Source organism: Delphinapterus leucas, chromosome 1, assembly GCF_059928025.1.
Source record: "Delphinapterus leucas isolate spDelLeu-1000000601 "Yukka" chromosome 1, BTC_Dleu_Yukka2, whole genome shotgun sequence".
Taxonomy (NCBI): domain Eukaryota; kingdom Metazoa; phylum Chordata; class Mammalia; order Artiodactyla; family Monodontidae; genus Delphinapterus; species Delphinapterus leucas.
The window spans coordinates 56,808,555-56,815,994 of NC_143129.1; the positions used below are offsets into that span (position 1 = coordinate 56,808,555).

General features: G+C 40.7%; 1 long non-coding RNA gene across 1 annotated transcript in view; it reads left to right on the forward strand.

The window, feature by feature from the left end:
• LOC111165689 (uncharacterized) overlaps positions 1 to 2,343 on the forward strand; it is a 38,218-nt gene extending 35,875 nt beyond the window's left edge. Inside the window, exon 4 of the long non-coding RNA XR_002642435.2 lies at positions 2,118 to 2,343. This is a non-coding gene — a long non-coding RNA (uncharacterized LOC111165689). The remainder of the gene's footprint in view (positions 1 to 2,117) is intronic.
• The last annotated feature ends 5,097 nt before the right edge of the window (positions 2,344 to 7,440 follow it).

Below are 7,440 nucleotides of genomic sequence, written 5' to 3' on the forward strand. Positions count from 1 at the left end.
GAAGTGGATCTAGATTTAGCAAATAAAAATACAGGATACCCAATATTTTATCTGGCAACCCTAGGTCTAGTAAATAACTTTGGGAGTAGTTACTGGCACCTGAGTCTCAAAGCAAATAGATCAGAAGAGCCAAGTTCTGGAACTTGGAATTGTATTGATAAAGAACCCACAAGCCTAGTCTATAAAGCTTTTGCCTGTCCAGGAAATTTTAAAACAGCTCTCAAGCCTCCACATCTGCGTGGGCAGGGAGCACACTGTGAAAGCCCCCAAAGGTGATGCGCTCTCTGACATTGTCTTCAGATGTGGCCATGAAGGATAATGGAAAAGGAAGAGGCTCTTAGAAGATGGAGCCAGGGACTGCAGAGAAAACTGGGAACAGAAATTCTTCCCAAAGAGCAGGACCATGGTCTAATCAAGGAAATTCTTCCACCCCAAGACAGAGGTCTTCACAGTGCCTGCGCAGCTGGTTTTCACAATTGCAAAGGACTGGCAACTGTGTGTTAACTCCTGTTCTTCTTGTTCCTGAATGGGGGTTTGTTTGTTTGTTTGTTTGTTTTACTGTGGATAGTATGTCCTAGCTCTGCCATTGAATGTAGGGGATGGGAGAGGACAATTTACAAAAAACTTGTTTTCCTAATTCTAAAGTCATCAGACCATGAGGAGCTATACCCAGACCTAGTGGAAAATACTGTGTCACCCAGAGATCCTGGATTTTGAGCTTGATGTAATGACTGGAAGAGACTTTGAGTTGTTTCCCTTGGTGCAGAAAGAGGATTGTGTTCTGTATATGGTAAAAAGGGATGAAATGGATATTTGATGGCCAGGAGAGAAGACTGTGGCAGAGACCAAACCCACGTTCTCTTCTTCCTGGGCACATAGTTTGACAACAGTTCCTAGTCTTTCTTGCAGTTAGGTGTGCCCATTTGTCTGAAAAATATAGTAACTTCTAGGCCGGGTCCATAAAAACTTCCCAGGATTGGGGAATTCCCTGGCGGTCCAGTGGCTAGAGCTCGGTGCTTTCACTGCCAGGGCCCAGGTTCAATCCCTGGTCGGGGCCCAGGTTCAATCCCTGGTCGGGGAACTAAGATCCCGCCAGCCATGCAGCATGGCCAAAAACAAACAAAAAACAAACAAACAAAAAGCTTCCCAGGAGTGATCCTTCATGCTTGTCCCCTATCCCCCACTTCTGATCACTGGAAGGTAATGATCCCCAGAGCAACCTTGGGAACACAATATTGAAGGTGGCAGAACCACACGGAGGAACTTGGGTACTTGAGTCACCATTCAGAGGAGAGCTGCCTAAGAGAACCACCTAAACAGAAACACACACTTTGGACTGTTGGGTGAATGAAGAGTATGCTAAACTACTGAGATTTTGCCGACTCACCTAATATTTAGATTAAGCGGCTCTCAAAATATGGCCCCAGACCAGCAGTGTCAGTGTCACCTGGCAACTTGTTAGAAATCCAAATTTTCAGTCTCTTACCCAGATCAGAACTCCGGAGATGGGGCCCAGCCAGCCTCCAGTTGATCCTGATGCACACTGAAGTTTGAGAACGACTGACTAAGGAAACAGCTGGTGTTAACTAATACAATATCCAAGTGGGCAGTCCCTAAAGTGGACCAGTCTACTGTTCCTATTGTTTCACAGTGATGCTACTGACCACTGGTCTAACTCTACTGACAGAAGATACTGGTACCCTTCTGACCCTGATCTCAGCACAGGCCATGATAGAACCTTGAGGGAGGATGGTCCTTTTCATTCAGTGATAAGCTCATCTAAGGTTGATTTTCAAAGGGGTTTCATTGGTGTGCGTTTTTCTCAGACCCATTACCTCATAGACCAGGCACCACAAGAGCACTGTATCAGTTAGGATGATCGACTTTTCCTGGTTTGCCTGGGACTTTCCTGGTTTTAACAATGAAAGTTTCTTGTCCTAGGAAACGATCCCCTGTCTCAGACCATCTGGGACTGTAATAGGGAAGAACCTTCATATTCTATTACAAGTTAATCACTAAAGGGATGCTGCCTATAAGCTTAAATTATACAAAATGGCCCATCTCTGGGAACCCTGCCTTCCAGGTAATAAATATTAAGCTAAAATACCTTTGTTTAGCTCACAGGAATCATCCTGACCAGGCCCACCTGTGAATGACTGCAAGCAGGAAGAAATGAACACATCCCCTCTGGAGGCTGACCAGAACCAGAAAATGTTTGACTTTACTCCCTTCCCTTTTAGTATAAAAGAACCCTGAATTCTGACTCAGGCAAGATGGTTCTTTGGAACACGAGTCCACCATCTTCTCGGTCTGCCAGCTTTCCAAATAAAGTCGCTAATCCTTGCTCCAACGACTCGTCTCTTGATCTGTGGGCCTGTCACACAGCAAGCAGTATGAGCTTGGACTTGGTAACAGGATGTTTGGTCACCTTAGTCAATGTGGATTGAAATGTTCACCATTTGTGGCCCAGAGCCTTTTTTCTCACAAGGGTGATCCATAACTCAACAAGTCAGGAAACTTTTATTTTTCAACTCCCAAACACAAAAGTCCTAATTACACTATCTTTCCAAGATAATTGACCTACTTATCTTTGAAGCCAGATACACTGACTGTCTTATAGTTCTCTGCACACCTGCTTTTGTGGATGTGTGATTGCCGGGGTAGGGGTGGGGGATCTCTTTCATGGTCAATGGATAAAGGTGACCAAGGTAACTTTCGAGTGCTTATCTCACTAAAGGGAGGGAGGAAGGGTAGGTACATTGATGTGTACCCCAACTTTATTTTTTATTAAAAAATTTTTTTTTGCATTTTATTTTATTTTTTATTGAGGTATAGTTGATTTACAATATTATGTAAGTTTCAGGTGTACAACATAGTTAAAATTTTTAATGTTATTAAAAATTTATAGTTATTTAAAACTATTGGCTATATTTCCTTTGCTGTACAATACATCCCGTAGCTTATTTATTTTATAGAGTATCCCAACTTTATAATGCAAGGTAGAATGTTAACTTTGCTGTGAATAATACACAAGATAAGGATTTCTTGGGACTTCCCTGGTGGTGCAGTGGTTAAGAATAGGCCTGCCAATGCAAGGGACACGGGTTCAATCCCTCGCCCAGGAAGACCCCACATGCTGCGGAGTAACTAAGCCCGTGCTCTAGAGCCCACAAGCCACAACTACTGAGCCTGCATGCCACAACTACTGAAGCCTGCACTCCTAGAGCCCGTGCTCTGCAACAAGAGAAGCCTCTGCAGTGAGAAGACCGTGCACTGCATTGAAGAGTAGCCTCCACTTGCCGCAACTAGAGAAAGCCTGCACACAGCAATGAAGACCCAACCCAGCCAAAAATAAAAATAAAGAAATGCACATCCTCTATTAAAAAAAAAAAGATAAGCATTTCTTCTTTCCTTACTTTCTTTAGGACTCATTCAGAACACTGGTTTTCAATGGTGGGTGTGGGGTACATATCTAAGTTAAGTGGGGGAGAGTTTTTTTTTTTTTGCGGTATGCGGGCCTCTCACTGTTGCGGAGCACAGGCTCCGGACGCGCAGGCTCAGCGGCTATGGCTCACGGGCCTAGCTGCTCCGCGGCATGTGGGTTCTTCCCGGACCGGGGCACGAACCCGTGTTCCCTGCATCAGCAGGCAGACTTTCAACCACTGCGCCACCAGGGAAGCCCCGGGGAGATATTTTTTGAAGTACAAATCCTCCAGTGATATGGAGTGCTGACTGGCCCTTAAATCCTGCCTGCTTCAAACTCATTAAAAACCTGGGGTTGGTTCCAGGACCATCTTCGGATTTGGGGTCCAATTCCATTTTAAATAAGAACTTTAATGTTCAGGCTTATGTACAATTACATGAAGTTTTAGCGACTTAGGGAGGGAAATTCTAAAATGCATTCAGATGGTTTGGATTGATCCAGCACATGAAGATTAAGTGACCTCTCACACTGTTTTAATCCTACATTATGACCTTGTAGCAGTAACTATCTATGAAGAAAAAGAATGATGACAAATGAAGATGAACTCTTTATTTTATAATGGCTTAATAGCATCATTACAGGAAGAAGTCCATGGACTTTGGAGCCAAACTACCTAAGTTTGAATTGTAGCTCTGCTACTTACTAGATATGTGACCTTTGGGCAAGTAATTTCATCTCTGCCTCAATGTCCTCATCTGCCCATTTAACCGAGCAGTTATAACAAAGGCACAATATTGAGCAATAAAAAAAATCCTTTTAAAAAGGGATGGAAAAAAAAAAAAGGGATGGAAGTGGGGGAAACAAGTCTGAATACTTACGCTGGTTTATTTTTGCCCTGTGACTTTATTTATTATTCTCACATCTCCCAGTTTGCAACCTAGTTCACGTGTGCCAAATGTTTGTAGAATCATGTAAATTGAGCTTGTTTATGTTCTGTTTAGAATTCTGAGGCATGATTAGACTCTTTGATCTATGTTGACCAAAGAAAAGTGTATGTCTTCAAATAATGACTGCTCTGGAAAAGTCCTCGGTAGCAAATAGCTACAGATTTCTTCTATCCAAAGAGGACACCTAGAGGTAACTTTTGTAATGTGGTTGCCTATCCTGAAATGCTTTCCAACTTCTGTTCTTCACAGATCCAATCATAAATCATTCATCACAGATCTAGTAAGTCCAAGTAGAATTAATGTGTAGCTAATCTTTAAGGAGAGGAAATAGACCAAAAGAGGTTACATTTGTTTTCCAGGCACAGTAGAAGTACATTACACGGTACAGAAGAGCTTTCAAATGTGATAGGTGGAGGGAACAGTAATGAAGGAATGTTTGGGGGACATTTGGGGAAATCTGAGTATTGACTGAATGTTGGGTGACGTTATTGAGTTCATGATGATATTCTTAGGTATAGTTAGGGCATTGTGCTCCTGTAGGAGAATGTTTCTGTTCTAGGAGATGCAGGCTGACATATTCAAGGGTAATTTACAGTTGTCTGAAACCTAGTTTCAGATGTTTTGGCAAAAGGGAAGTGTCCACATATGGAGAGAGATGAAGCAGGTGTAGCAAGATGTCAACAGTTGGTGAATCTAGGTGGGGAGGAATATGAAGCTTCATTATACTGTTCTTCCAGCTTTTCTGCACATTCAAGTCTTTCCCAAAAGTTTCAAATTATAATATAAAAGCATTGAGCTAAATCACTTAAAATGTTAACTGAATTTGTATCTTAACTTGTGACATCTCTTGTGTTGTTTTGTTCCTGTGTTGATATTTAACTTTTTAAGTCTTATATTCCCACTGTATTGTAATCACTCACATGATTATCCACTGCTCTTTGTATCTCTCATAGGAGACACAGCAAACACAAATATTTGCTGATGCTTGAAAAAACCCTGATAGAAAACTTCATAGCTCCCCACTTGTGCCCTGCTCTCACTGACCTTATTTAGGGCCCGGAGGATGCTTCCTTCTGCCCTTTCTCCAACCCCCAGCTTCCCCTGGCTGACTCATGTTCATCTTCCAGATTCCCATTCTAGTGGAAGCCTTCTTTGCCCCGCCTCTGTGCTCTTAGGTCATTTCTTCTCTCTTAGCATTTCATTATATTATAGTGTCTGTTATCTCAGCTGAATACCCCATTAGACTATAGTTTTCTTGAGAAGGGATTTTTTTTTTTTTTTTGCCTTTTTACAGCTGTAACCTTAGACCCTGACACAGTATCTGGCACATAGTAAGAACTTAATAAATATTTAGTGACTGAATGGCCAGTGCTAGAGTGGCCAACTTTTTAGAGAGCCAAACTGGAATACTGCCCTACCAGACGGCCCCCTTCCCCAAATATATGTGTGTGTGTGTAAACTATACACATATGTGTTATTAATTTCATATAAAACATTTTAAAATAAGTGTTTATTTTGTATCAAAGTTTTAGGAAAAGATACAATAATTCGTGTTAATCCATGTTAACTTGTTTGGTATGGCCTAACTAATTCAGTTCAGCCTATTTTAGACTAAGTATTGATGTCTTTGGGGGAGAGGAGAAAACTTATGATTGATTTAGAAGTACTTGCCTTTCTCTGGATTTGTGAGATTCTCAAAGTCAGAGCTTTCACTTCCCCTTCACAATGTTCAATTCCAAATTCTTTTCTGCAGATTGTGTAGTATGCTCTGTTTTGGTTATTTACTTTCTTAATTGTGCTGCATGGCTCCTTCCATCTACCTCTCATTAAAATAACACAGTTGTCTAACTTTCTTTTTCATGTTTAGATCATGCCGGTGTAGGTGTTGTAATTGTTATTTTTCATTACCTGAATTCTTAGAAAATTCACAGTATTCACAGTGTTAAAAGTTAAACTAGTACTATCTTGATACAAAGCATAATAGTTAATCCACAGGCAAAGCCAAAAATGGATTGTTACAAGGCATTTAAATTGCCCACTTAAATTGTATCACTCCTAGCAAGGCAACAATGGATGATTCATTATTGTGAACTGGTAATTAAGGTTGCCAACATCAGCTTCAGGAGTAAAAACGGCAACCAGTGACTACACAGGTGGGGTAGTTTGTGTTGGGAGCCATTTGACTCTAAAAACAGTGTTGCTTTCAGACTGTATTTTTGTGGGCTGCCACAAGGCTTTTGCAGGTTTTCCCCAACCTGTTGCACCAGTGTGGAAACTTTGTGTCCTGTGGAGGGGTTTCCCATTAAGTGGGACTTTTCAGTGCTACAACCCTGGCAAACTAGGACCATTGATCACCCTAGTACTGGCAGCAATCCCTAAAATGTCAGAAAGACATAAGCAAAGAGAATGTCAATAATCAATTTTCAGAAATATGTTCCTTTGAGACTGTAAAATCAATTCTTAACCAAAAGCTAATTAATAGGTAACTTGTCAGCATATATCAAAAAAAGCAGTAAGCACTGAAAACAGCCATGGTTCATTAAAAACAATTCTAATGCACTGTTGTTCATTTTAAAGTACCCTTGTTTCAGGACATACTGTGTAGCACAGGGAACTCTACTCAATATTCTGTGATAACCTATATGAGAGGAGAATCTAAAAAAGAATGAATATATGTGTATGTATAACTGAATCACTTTGCTGTACACCTGAAACTAACACAACATTGTAAACCAACTATACTGCAATAAAATTAAAATATGAAAAAAATAAAATACCATTGTTTCTTTTCTCAATAAGTTTATTAGATTAGTCAATGAGGGTAAATTCATAGACCCATATATGTTGATTTTTTTTTTTTTTGGTAAGGCATTTAAACTGTCAACTGAAAAAAAATGCACAACCTAAAAGTTGAGAATTATGTTTATGCAAGGACATTCCTGAGGACTATAGCCCGGGAAGATGCCTCTCAGACAGCTCTGACGACTGTTCCAAAGAGGTAAGGGAGGAGCCAGGATACATAGAAATTTTTGCTGAAAAAAAAATGTAGTCGAACATCAAAAGATTACT